Source organism: Papaver somniferum, chromosome 9 (assembly GCF_003573695.1).
Source record: "Papaver somniferum cultivar HN1 chromosome 9, ASM357369v1, whole genome shotgun sequence".
Taxonomy (NCBI): Eukaryota; Viridiplantae; Streptophyta; class Magnoliopsida; order Ranunculales; family Papaveraceae; genus Papaver; species Papaver somniferum.
In genome coordinates, this window is record NC_039366.1 from 68,376,146 (window position 1) to 68,390,740 (window position 14,595).

Consider the following 14,595-nt stretch of genomic DNA (forward strand, 5'->3'; position numbering starts at 1 on the left):
ATTATCTACACCTACAGTCTTCAATAACAAAACCTAACATTTTTCACATAAGAGTTTGTCTTTCTGTACATTATATCAGAAAAAATACGCACAATTCTCATATACACATGGAATCTTGGACACGATGGAAGTATCTCGCTTTTTTGGTATTCTTGGATGGATCAACTTCAAACTGTTAGATTCAATTCACTCCAACATCCCAATACCCACTTCTTCCTATTAGTTAGCAGTACTTCTTTAGCTCGACGTCAATTTATAGGAAAATGTCATGATAATTATATGTAAAACTCTAATTTCTTATAATCCATGCTATTATTTTCTTTATTGTAAAAAAAAATAATAAAAAAAAACTATTTATACTTGGCATTGGCATGAACCATTTGTATACAACCATTGCATGTATAAACTAAATATTGGTCAATTATCCCTAAAACAACCTGGGTGAAAAAGACGAGTAAAAGTTGATACTGTTTAAATACCCAAGGATCTATTAGATATTTTTCTAATATTCATGATCGGTCATTTCACCCAAAATATTGTATTGTAATAAGGTTAATGACTACAAAATAGACTAAAATGTCCATATACATTCATATTATATCTTTATAATATAATAGACATTTTAGTTCGAAAACAGGTCAGCAGAGGAATCTGGATCTAGAGTTCGAGAACTATCAGTTACGGAACTTAAGGCCGAGGTCGAGAGGATCCTCAAGTCAAGAAACATCGGGTCACTAAGGCCGAATCGGGCAAGCACCACCTGCAGTGGGACCAAGCAATTCCGGTCGATCGGGACCACCCCCGACGCCACCTGTCAGGGGATACGGACCAGCCGAGGAATCATCAACAGACAACGAAAGGCGAGAGAGGAACAATCAGCAGAGAAACACAAGGTCCGATAATGCAACTGAAGCCAAGCTGAGAGAGTTGGAGGAGAAGATAAGGAAGCTGTCAGGAACCGGAGAAGAAGAAAAGCTCGCCGAGGTATAAGCGAGGCCGAGAGGACCCATTTCACCCAAGATCTAGAACTAAGGGCCTTCCCACCTAAGTGCACGCTCCCCACCTTCCCATCGAGGTTCGACGGCATGGGAGACGCGGTGGAGAACTTGAAGATGTAATCAATGTCCCTAATCCAATGGAAAAACCATGAGGTAGTAATGTGCAAGTTCTTCCCGGCAAGCTTGGATGGCGAGGCGAGGAAATGGTTTTACAACCTCGCACCAGGGACAATTGACAGCTACGAGACTCTATTCGAAGACTTCCTTGAAACGTACATGCACAACAGCAGACCTCGGCCCAGGGTCAACAGGTTATTCACCTTGGACAGACGGTTTAGAGAACCTCTTAGATCCTTGACTGATAGATGGGTAACCATGTTCACTGAGAAACCACAAACGTCGAAATAAATGAGGAAAATGCAAGAGCATTTCATCTCCCTAGAAGAAATCCAGGAAGAGTCAAGAGATAGAGGAGTGCAAGAAGCTAGTGCAGCGCCCGAGTCAATGTCGGACGATACTCAAAGACGGCCCGAGAATAGACCGAGTCCGCCCGTGCGAGGACATAGGAAGAAGGAATGGATAGCTAAAGGGAAGAGGCCAAGGCACGAGGAGAGAACGTACACCCCTTTGAATGCTCCACTGGAAGAAATCTTCAAAGAAGTCAAAAAAATGAGTGATATCATATACCCAGCTTCAAGAGGGATACAGTTCGAATAGACCAAGGATCACCCGGAATATTGCCATTATCATCAGTATCGAGGCAACTCTACAAACAACTGTCGAGAAGTGAAATACATCGTGCAACACCTTATCAGAGATGGTTATCTGAGACAGTTCGTCCGACATCCAGCCCAGAAGACCGCAGCGCCCAATGCACTAGTTCATCAGGTTCGGATCGACAGATCCACGCAGTTTGTCAACACGATTTTGCATTCCGCCACTCAATCGTACAATCTGAATCCAGGAATAATGTCTAGAATCCACAAGAGAGATCATAGTGGGAAAGAAATTTTCAGTGTAGCAAAAGCTTTGCCTATGGAACCATGGATGATGCGACCTATCTCTTTCTCGGCCCAGGATGTCCCGATGAACGACTAAGCTCACAGTGATCCTTTGGTTATTACCCTGCTAATTGAGGAAATAGGGGTAAGAAGGATACTAGTAGATAGTGGGAGCTCCGTCGAAGTACTCTTATACGATAGTTCAAAAGGATGAATTTTTCGGATGATATACTCGTCCCGTCAACATATCGTATATACGGTTTTAATGGGACGGTAACCATACCGAAGGGCGAAGTAACTCTAAGGGTATCGGATGGAGGTGGCTACCTGGATACTTTAACCACATTATGTGTGGTTGATGTCGCCTCGCCCTATGAAGCTATTATCGGAAGACCATGGATCGCGGGAATCAAAGGAGTGTCATCGACCTATCATCAAAGATTACGGTTCCCAACGTACAAGGGGATAACATAAGTCGTAGGAGATCCACAGGCATCCCGACAATGCATGCAGGCCGACGCCCAGATAAATGAGGAGCGGCGAGCACGGCAAAGGGGAGATAAGAAAAAGTCTAAAGAAGCCAAAGTCGCAGAAGAACTGGAAAAGGTTATTTCGCAAGCGGTCATGGCTTACGAAGCACAAGGAAGCGAGCCTTCGTAACAATTAAAGGAGACGACGCCGGTGAAGGAATCAAGACCAAACTTCTCGGCCGTGGAACCTACTCGAGAGATTAATTTGGGAACTGTAGAAGAACCAAGGGTGGTAAGGATCGGGTCCTTACTATCAGACGAACAAGTAAACCAGCTCGTGGCGGTGCTAAAGGAAAACATGGACGCATTCGCGTGGAACATGCACGATATGGAGGGTATAGATCCAGAGGTATGCTGTCACCATCTAAGGATCGACCCAAGCTTCAAGCCAGTCGACAAAAGATGAGGCGAATCGCACCAGAATTACAGGTGGCCGTCGAGAATGAGCTAAAGAAGTTACAGGAATCAGGAATAATTAGGAAATCGCACAACCCACAGTGGATATCTAACATGGTCGTGGTACCAAAGAGAAATGGAGGATTCGAAATAGGTATCGACTTCAACGACCTGAACAAAGCTTGTCCGAAAGACAGTTTCCCTCTCCCAAGTATCGATCAACTGGTGGAATCTATAGTGGGGTACGAGGCACTAACGTTGATGGACGGATACGCGGGGTATAACCAGATCCCACTGGCACCCGAGGATCAAGAACACACCTCCTTCTTCACACCAAGGGGCCTATACTGCTACACCAAGATGTCGTTTGGGCTGAAGAATGCAGGCGCCACATATCAGAGGTTGGTGGGAGATATGTTTGAGGACCAGATCCACAACTCCATTGAGGTCTATGTCGACGATATGCTAGTTAAAAGTCTCCTAGCCAAGAATCACATCCGAGACCTGCGGGAAATTTTTCGAACGATGAGATAATATAAAATGAAAGTTAACCCGACCAAATGCGATTTTTGGGTCACATCGGGCAATTTTTTGGATATATCATCACTCCAAAGGGGATAGAAGCAGATCCCAAGAAAGTCAGAGCCATCCTTGAGATGCCGTCACCAGCCACAATAAAAGACGTACAAAAGCTGAATGGAAATATAGCAGAATTAGGGCGATTCATATCTCGGTCGTCCGACAAATGCAAGGATTTCTTTAGCACTCTTAAAAAGGGAGAGAAATTCAAATGGACGGACACCTGTGAGGAGGCGTTTCAGAATATCAAGCTATATCTTGCAAGTCTGCCAGAATTACAAAGACCCGAGCCGTCGGAGGTTCTCACATTATACCTCGGAGCAACTTCATATGCTATAAGTGCAGTCTTAGTTCGAAATGAAGGGAACGAGGAAAAACCCGTTTACTTCATTAGTAAGACATTGAGTCCGGCCGAGAAAAATTATACAAGGATGGAACAGATGATTCTAGCGCTAGATTTCGCCACCTTGAAGCTAAGGACATATTTCCAAGCCCGACGGATCCGCGTGCTCACAAAATCACCAATTGAGGCGGTACTAGACAATGCAGGCCGATATGGAAGGATATCCAAGTGGGGGGCGCAAATAAAACAGTTCAACGTTTTCTACGAAATGAGGACAGCAGTGAAGGCACAAGTAGTGGCAGATTTTTTGGAAGATTTCCCACTAAGCGACGAAGATGAGTCGAGGACATACCCAGAATGGAAGAAGATCGAGAAGACTCGACCGACTTACTCGATGCAAGTAGCCCATCACGTTGGGAAGTATTCGTCGATGGAGCATCAAAAAAATACGGATCGTGACTTGGGATAGTCTTTACCACACCAAAGTGACGAAAAATGGTCCATTCGTTTAGATTGGAATTTAAGGCGACAAACAACGTCACCGAGTACGAAGCTGCGATTCACGCCCTGAGATTAATCGTCGAGATGGGCCTACAAGATGTAAGGCTAACTAGTGACTCACAGTTGGTAATCCGACAAATCACGGGCAAATATGCAATTCACGATCCAATTATGCAGAAATACTGGGAGCTCTCCCAATTCTATATCAACCAGATCCCCAGCATCAAATTTCGTCACATATGCAGAAAAGACAATCGACACTCGGACGCACTGGCATACATCTCCTCCTAGATCGCAGACCCAAGTGTGGAGGGAATTCGTGTCATGAGACTCCTCGCCCCATCCATACCGGAGACACCCAAGATATCTGTCGACGTGGATATCAATACGGCCGATAGATATCCAGACGGAGATTGCTGAAAGCCGATTCTTTCGTACTTGGAGACAGGCGAGTTACCCAAGGGGCGACCCGAGATCAACAAGATCAAAAGCAAATCGGACGCTTAAGAGATGGAATCTTATACAAAAAATCATACTTGGGGCCCCTCTTAAGATGTTTGATCAAGGAACAAGGGCAGACAATACTGAACGAACTACACTATGGGGCAGCCGGAAATCACATCTCAGCAAGAGCGAAAACGATGGGAAACTTCTGGCCGTACATGAATGATGATGCAAAACAAATGGAACGAGCTTGCGAAGAATTTCAGCGGTTTGGTAAGAAGATACATGCGCCATCGTAACTCTAAACTCGGTGGTGAGCCCTTGGCCCTTTGCCAAGTGGGGGATCGATATCGTGGGGCCATTACATGTGGGATCGGGACAGAGAAAATACTTAATAGTAGCGACGGATTACTTCACTAAATGGGTGGAGGCGGCACTACTGAGACATATCCGTGACAAAGACGTCTTCGGGTTTATTTGGGAGCACATGATATGTCGTTTCGGAGTACCAGCGGCCATCGTCTCGGATAACGGAAAACAGCTCCAAGTAGAAAATTTCGACCTACTATTTAACACCTACAACATCTGAAAAAGCAAGGATACCCCCATATACCCTCAAAGTAATGGGAAGGCCGAGATAACAAACAAAACTATCGCCGATAATATGAATAAAAAATTAGATGGAGCGCATGGTAATTGGTGCGAAGAACTCTACAATGTTTTATGGGCCTATCGAACCACTCGAAGGGAAGCAACATGGCTATCACCTTTCATGCTGACCTATGGAACCAAAGCGATACTACCAACGGAAGCGATGATACCCACCACACGAACTGAGGCATGGAGGCGAAGAATATCGGCATATCTAATACTAGATAAGCTCGATGACTTGGAGGAAACAAGGGAGATGGAGTTTCAAAAAATGGAGAATTACCAAAGAAGATTACAACGAGAATACAACAAACGAGTTCGACCAAGAGAGATTCAACCAGGGATGTTAGTGTTGAAATATTTATCCGATTGGGAACGTGACAAAAGGGGCGGTGAACTAGCGGCAAGGTGGGGAGGACCATACACAATCGTGTCTATAGCTGGCGAGGGAGCTTATCGATTACTCAAACCAGACGGCGAACCCGAGCTAAAACCGTGGAACGCGCAACATATGAAACTCTATTACCCATGAGTGGTTCGAGGGAAACAGGAAAACATACTTGTCATTCATTTCTTTAAAACCACGAGAGGTAGGAAATATGACATGAGTGACCAATGGCCATTCGTACTCGGGGCAACGCCAGTGAGGAAGTGCCGAGGTGACTTACACTCGAATGGTCATTCGTACTCGGGGCAAAGCCAGTGAGGAAGTGCCGAGGTGACTTACACTCGAATGGTCATTTGTACTCGGGGAAAATCCAATGTGTAAGTGCCGAGGTGACTTACAGTCGACTGGCTATTCGATACTCGGGGCAGTGGCAGTGTGCAAGTGCCGAGGTAGCCTAAGGGTACTGGTGGTTGGAAGCCAGATACCAAAGGTTTTTAAGATACGATTTCTTCTCAGCCAGGTAACCTACTTACATATGAAAGGTTACCCCCATCGCAGGTGGCCGTGACCACTTTCCCGAGTTGGTTGGTCGACAACCACTCGGGATTATCGGGCCTAGACCTAGGGCGACTATAACCCTTCCACTGAATCTAAAATATAGTGATGAGATACCTCGGCTGGGACATGGCATAGGGCCCGATGACCCTCCTTGTCGAGTGTGTTCGACATAAAAGGCACTAATAACCAATACATGTGACATTAAATGCAGGTGCGTAACATAAATAACAAGATAAGGCTGAAATTATCAAGAGAATTGTCAACACAGTGGAAAAGGCGGAAATTGTCAAGGAAAATAGAAAAGAAAAAACAAGCTTGGCGACGCAGCACCCCATTTAAAAGAAGTTGTTCAAAGAAGCATGAGACAAGTGTTCAAACGAATCACAACCCGCAATAAAGAGAAAATTAGTGGCGCAGCACTACAAAAGGCGTGATCAACTCCTGGGTGGAACAACACCGGCCGCTCCCTTCCTCTGAGCAACCTCGCGGCGCTTTTGGGCGATGTACTCGTTTACACCGGCCTTAATCGCCTCAGCTAGCTCGCTCTGATGAACGTTTCTCTCGTACACAATCTGCTGAGAAAGATGCTCAGACCTCAACTCGGCGGCTTGGAGCTTAACCTTCGTCTCACCTTTAGCCTTCTTCCACTGCTCCACCTCATGCCTGAGGTTGTGTACATCTCGCTCCAGATCCTTAACACGACCTTTCTCGGCTGTAACAGAGAATCACAAGCATGTTAGACAAGGAGTATAACATAATGCAGAACAAGAACAACAAATTAACTCGATCTAAGGCCACCCCAGCATACACCCCAGAGACCTGATAGGATTGACAACACAGATTCTAACGAATCCACGGACTTGGACAACTCATCCTCGGCCTTAGAAAGCTTCAAAGTTAACTCATTATAGTATTGTTCATTGAATTCATTCGAAGGGAAATATTTCTTGTGATCGCTCCAATCGGCCCTTTGACGATTATAGGACAATTGTAGCATCGATAACTGGGCTTGGGTCCACTCTAGGTCACTGGACAGCTTATCGAAGCCCTTAGTCCTTTCAAGAAGATCTCGGTTGGACTGTTAGGCCACAAATTTTTCCCTCAAAATTCATCGCCAATCTTCATGAAGATCTCGATTTTGAAGCCTAATGGAACTATTTTGACTCTCCAGATTATCGGCTAGTAACGCCTTATCACCAGCAAGTCTCGGAAACATCCCCAAGCGAGCCTGCAAGTTATCTATCTCCTCGGGGCCATACTCAAACAGGCGATATCTGTCCAATTCCTCTTGAAGTTGTTGGATCTCGGCCTCTTGTCGGTCTATCTGCCCATCCTTATAGCAAATTCGTTGTCGAAGATTCTCCAAAAGATCTTTCTCGATATCCTATTTTCTGTTCATAAGCCTATACTCCGAAGAAGCATCTAGATCTATGCTAGATATTTCGGCTAAAAGAACAATAATTGACTCAGGATATTGGTACGAAGAACTCAATCAACACAACTATGTAAAAAATATACCTCGAGCATCGGCGAGTTTGATCTCCAGGCCACGAGATCGTTCCTTCTCCTGCTGAAGAGCAGCCTCCAACCTACTAATCTCTTGTCGGCGGAGTGCAGCCTCCAACCTCGACCGATTCAACGCCTACAAATTTCATCCCAAGACGAGATTAGTAAGGCCTTAAAACATCAAAACAAGGAGTTCAGACAAACTACTTACCAGATTATCAAAAACCGGCGCAATGTGAGGATACAGGGGCACGGAAGCAATCATCTGCTCATCAGTATATGAGTCGAACTCCTCCGAATGTAATACGCCAAGAGAATCACACAGAGGGCCCGATATGGTAAAATAGGTGTGAACACTCGAGGAAGAACCAAAATATATTGGGGGCCGCTTTTGGAGCGATGTTTCGGTCGTCCCATGATCCCCAGGATGCACGGTAGGAGTCACAATAGTAGTCTCCAAGGGAATCTCCCCTTCTTTCTGCCCACCACCATCCTCATCAAACAGCTGCTCGTCCCCGAATATATCGTCCTCATCATCTTGATCGGGGATGTCGATCACGATGTCCGAACTTTTCAGCATCACTTTCTTCCCCGAAGAGGATTACGCCTTGGAGCCAAACCTTCACCACCAACAGTATCGGAACCTCCAACATCTTCATCCCCGCGCCTATGGATTTTCTGCACAAGGTTCAGCGTCAGAACACGTGAAGGCACAAAACAGGGGCAAGTACATGTACTTAGATTAAAAACTGTATGTTTGTTACCTTCCCCTGGTCTTCCTCGACCCTTGTGCCAGCGCTCATCTTCTTGGAAATAAAATAAAATTTGGTAGGCTCGCCCTGAGGCTTAACCTACGACAACATACCTTGTCATCATTAATCACCCAGAATAAGTAAGGCTCTGCAGGAAACTGAGGAGGAGGGAAGCTACCATGCAAAATCTGTCCGCGAACAAGTAATGGAACCCGATCCCAGTATGGGTCATTAGTATGGCGAGCACGCTTGTTGGAGCCTCTCCCTAGAGGATCAGCATCCAACATCAATCGTTCAGCACCATCGAGCATAGACTTCAAGCGATGAGGGCTGGCAGCAAAACCAGCAAGGTCACCATTAGTAGATGTCCCACTCCGGTAATTCACAAGGAAATTGGCGACAATATATTTGGGAGCATCCTCGGGCATGTAGGTCGACCAATCGGCCGTAGATCCATGACCCTCGCCCCGGTCTATCCATTCATTCATCAGACGGAAAGTGTTGCCATTCCAATGGATCAAGGCCCGAGGCGGATGAAGCTGCGACAACACCTCATAGTGGAAAGGGCTAGTAGGGTTATACAAAGGAAAGCGAAGACCGAGCTCTAATTGCCCACGAGTAACGATAACCGCCTCGGATGACTGATCATATCTGTCGACATCGGACTTTCTCAATACACCCGTCTGGTCCGAGACCAGGGATACCTCGTAGTTTTGAAGGCCAAATTCTTCCTTCAACTGTTCGATAAACTCATCATCAGATAAGTATTTTGATACTCTCTTATCATACCTACATGAAAAAGAAGGAGATTCATCAGGGAATCAAGAGAAACGACATCTCCCTCGGAGAAGGTATCACTCACGCACCTTTTTTTCGGTCATTGACAGAGAAGGAGAAGCCATGGAAAGAAAAAAGAACAGGGAGATACGAGCTCTGATGAAGAGAAAAGAAAAAGGAAAGAACTAACCACAACTTTCGCGAATCTTACCAACAGAAACAGTAAAGACGAAGATTGAAAAGGGAAGAGAGTCACCGGAATTAATGGCGTCGGCAACAAAGGAAGGAAGAGAAGAAAGTTGAACAACACTTCGTTTCTCTGAAAAATGGCGAACAAGAGAGTGAGAACATAAGGGAGGGTATTTATAGGGTACAACGCCTCAACCGATAGCAACGGTTACGATTCATAAAGGAGAGTTAGTGGGAGACTGCATGGTGGAATTCCCGGCACGCTCGAGGACGTGGGAAGACGGAACGATTTTCTTTCCCTCGTGTCAAGCACACGAGCGAAAGAAGGGGCATAAATATAGGTGTAGATAATACACAAGGCTAGGTGGCAAGATCCTAAGCTATGATACACCAAAGAAAAAAGAGCGGCGAAGAACAGGATAGAACCAAACGGCGCAAAGAGCGAGGTATCACGTGGGTCGGACGTGATGGCCCAATAGGTGTCAGATGTGATGTGACCCTTATCCTCTGACAGGTCGGGCGAACAATCAGAAAGCACTCGGTCGGACGAAGGAAGATGGTCAAACAAAGGAACGAGAAGAAAGAAGGGCGACATCGTGCTAACCAGGCGATACAGACTCGGCCTCGGGTAAAGAACTATCGGTCAAACCAGGAAGTCGGGCGATCAGTGAAGGTCCGATAAAGAACAGCTAAAATGATGTAATGTGACCAACATTGTAATTCTGTTGTATGTTGCCTTTGGCCTATAAATATAAGGGCTAGTCGAGAGAGAAAGAAAGGTCGGAGAGGGAGAGAAAACAAGGCATCCTACTTGAGTTGAGAGAACATCACCACTAGAGAAAGAGAGTACAACTTGTAACCAAAAAAGAAGAAGAATAATACACATCCCTTCATCCCGTGGACGTAGGTAATCATACCGAACCACGTAAATCCTTGTGTCTATATTTGTTTATGTTTCTTCATGTTGTGCGGAATCACCTTATACTCCATCGGATGTAGTGTGTATTTTCATGCCACTACGAACACCCTAATATTTCATTCATTCTGTAGGACAATCTCGTTCCTAATCCCAAGGATAAAAATGTATATACCTTCGCATTGAATAATGTTGCATAATCAGGAGGACATGCCAGATGTGTTTCCCTTACTGTACTCTTACTACATTGTAAATCACTCGGATGCAAATGGAATTTTTTCTCTACAAGAAAAATGAAAGAAAATAAATTCTTGAGTAAACCAAAATATCCCTATTTAATTGGAAACTTACTGAAATTACCACAAGCTGTTTTGAGGTAATAAGGTTGAGATTAAAAAAAAAAAAAAAAACAAGTGCAGCAAAGAGAAAAACAAAGGCTATAACAAGCCAGACAAAGCGAATAACAAATACATACTAGTACTACAAGCTATTTGAAAACGTTTTCCACCGAGTGTAGTTCTAAGGTACATGCCACTACCCAACGAAATTTGATTACGCAGCCGAGTAAATATGTAAACGCAGCCTTGGTTTGGCATGAGCAAATAATGGCTTAGCCAAAAATAAATCATTAGGCGATTCAGTGAGATCTACCGACTCGCCTGGAGGAGGACTCCAGTCAAATCCTTGAATAAGTCTAGCTAATAACATGATACTATTATTGAAAATCATTTTTCTAATTATGTTCCCACTGAATTGCCTCGTTAGTAATCTTAAGTTGACCACTTCGCCTCCACTCAATGAGTTTTTATTACACTGACTGCGTACATAGAACACAAGGTTGTTAGCTTCCTCATTTCTCTTCCCGAGAAGCCATTCCAGTCTAGCATGACTGACCATTTTGGAAGTTACAACTCTTCTCATTTTCTTCCATTGGTCTCCCCATGGTGTAACAATAGTAGTTAAGAACCCACGACTTAAATGCTCAGTAGCCATTGTTCTAGGCCTTGATGCAAATACTGCATCTTGTTTTTGCAAGAATTCTCGAGCAAGTTCTGGAGAAGTCACGGGAATTATATGAACTTTCCCAAGACGAATGCATGCGATTTCAGTATTCATTTCTTTCATTAGTCCTAGTATCCATTTGTATCTTGGTTTATTTCGAACTAAAGCGGGTATACTATCCAAAATTGGCCAAGGTGATGGTCCTGGAGGTAATGGAAATGATGCTGATAAAGATGGCTGTTTTTTAAGGGTATTCACCCCAAACTTGATGAGAAGAAGTACAACTATTGATGCAAGAATAGTTGGCAAATAGCTGGTATTGAGTTCAACTATTGCTAGGGTGGATGCAGAATCCAGCCAAACGGTAGTATTAAAGAAAGTTAAGAAAGAGGTTTTGTTGGCCATGCCTGCCTAATTTCTTCAGATAATGAGGTTTTTAGTGCAGAGTAGTAGCAGCACAACCGGATCATACATTTATACACATATCTGTTGGCAGGCAGTGACGTTTACAATGGAGCATATTATTCTGCTCATGATGGAGGTCTAAGATGTGATTTGGGTTTTCTCCAACTTGACGTTTTTGATATAATAAATGTGACACATATGTTTTCCCCGATGAAAATCGAAACTTCATGTTTTAATTATGGACGACAATAGAACATGCAGAAGTACCCACTATCCAGTGTTGTATATGGGTTTTGCGTCTCACTACTCAAGTCTAGCTGAAGAGCATGATTACGTTATTCTCAGTCTTAGGTGTCTGGTTAAGTGCTGGCCTCAAAAAATTTGGTCAGTTTTTCTCAAGTGATGGGTGACAATGGATTGACTTTAAAGTCTTTAATGGCGGAGCAACATGCACCTTGGGCCCTTGAGAATATAGAAGGACTAGGCACTCTAATATTCAAGAATCATTTTCCACCCCTGCCACCACGGGTGAGTTTGTATTGGGGAAGATTCCTTCTGCAGGATACGAAATCGGTTAGAAGCAAGTGGCTCAAGCAATTTGCAACCTACGAGGATACCAATGGGTAATGGCAACATCGAATTGGGAGGGGGAAGGGCAGCTATTTCCTTATTTGGCAGAGCAAGGCAAAAGAAAACTCTGCCAACCAGAAATTGGTCTATTCCACTTTTGAAAAAAAAAATGATTTCATGCACGCTAAACCATAACTTATGGATGCTTAACTAACAAGCCTACATGCAGAACTAAAAGCTTTTGATCCACATGAACTAGTGGTAGACCTGATTGTGTAATCTCTTTTTCGTGATAATAAGATAAGATTCCGGATGTTACGACGGACTTAAATCTAATATGAGGCTCTACGTTCATGATTGGGTTAGAACATTAAGATTTGACTCAACATGCAACATGCCGTCATTAAAATTGTGATTGAGAATGATTTTTGTTGAGATAAATACTGACTCCTAATTTTTGTTGAGATAAAGAATGACTCCTAATTATATGTATGATGATACATCAATTGGAAAACCTGAAATAAGAAGAAGACGGATTGTAGGTATACATTTCATCTTCCGCCACGTGTCCACAAAGACACACGTGGAGGACATGCGACCGAGAATATCAAGATACGATATCACACGTGGACAGCCAAAAGACGCGCCTTGTCAAGATAGCGTCGGCACCCACCAGATCCAACGGTAGAGGATCGAGGAGACAGAAACACTAGAACACTGCGAAGCACTGGAGGATAACCCAAGAGTCACTTTATCCTATCCCCAGAAAGATCTAAGATCTACGGCTGGGGATAGTCTAACTGACGCAGACAAGACACGGGCAGAGGACAACTGTCTGCCGCGGACAGACATCTCAACTACCCGCATTAAATACCCTCAAACAACATACGTGTCAGTCATCCTGTGGAGGAAGCGCAGATAGCACTGCATATTCAAACGGAACACGTAGAGAGAACCGAGAACACGAAGACCTCTGCGTAAGCGGCACAAGACACAAGAGGATAAGGTTATAACGGGCTTCAGAAGTGGACCCCACGTAACCATCCTATAAATACCCCTCTCTCCCAAGTAAAGAGGGAGATCAGAGAACACTTAGAGGAGAATATGAGAGAGACAGAGAAAGTGTAAGTGAAACCCCTCCTGCTACGTAGGCCTACGTTGATCTCAAAGTCATTCGACTATTTCTGTAACCATCGTACACATAATGAAAAACACAAACCTGCAAACAGAGATCTGAGTGCTGAATCATATAAGTTAATCGTTTCATCTATATTCATGCATTTATATTTTGCATCTTCGATTCAATACTTATGGTACATCATGTTCGTACGTTTTGTACTCCATACATTATTTATCTTATTATGCGAGTTAAGAAAAATGATTGTAGTTGATGAGACGAGGAAGAGTTTTAGGACTCTGAGTCAAGGAATCAACATAACCGATTGATCCCCCTCAGGCGCAGCCTATTTACTATATTGTCGTGAGTCTGCGCGCATTATTTGTGAACATGCAGATGACAATGATCTTTGTGTTCACAATCTGGCGCTAGAAACAGGGATCTTCATCCCGGTAAAAGATTTATCTTCTCCTGTGATTTGTTTCAGGCTTCGTTCTCTGAAAATAACGATGCATAGAACAGTACGGTTTTTTCCGTGCATTTTTTTTTAAGTTTTCAAAAACCAAAATTATGAACAGATCTACGTTTACCTAAGTAGATCTTATTTTCCGTGCATTTCCTAAGTTTTCACATCTTTGAAAATCAAAACTTTGAAAAAATCTACGTTTATCTAAGTAGATCGTCGTTTTCATACATTTTCAAGATATCACGTCTTTGATAATCAAAACTATGAACAGATCCACGTTTATCTAAGTAGATCTGATTTTCCCTGCATTTTCTAAGTTTTCACATCTTTGAAAATCAAAACCTCGAACAGATCTGCGGTCATCTAAATAGATGGGCGCCTTATGTATTTTCAAGATTTTACACCTTTGAGAACTCAAAACGCTAATAGATATCACGTGGGGCCCATTGTCTTCGTGATTTTTTCTCTCTCTTTCAGGAAAACATTAAAAGATGGAGAAAAGAAAA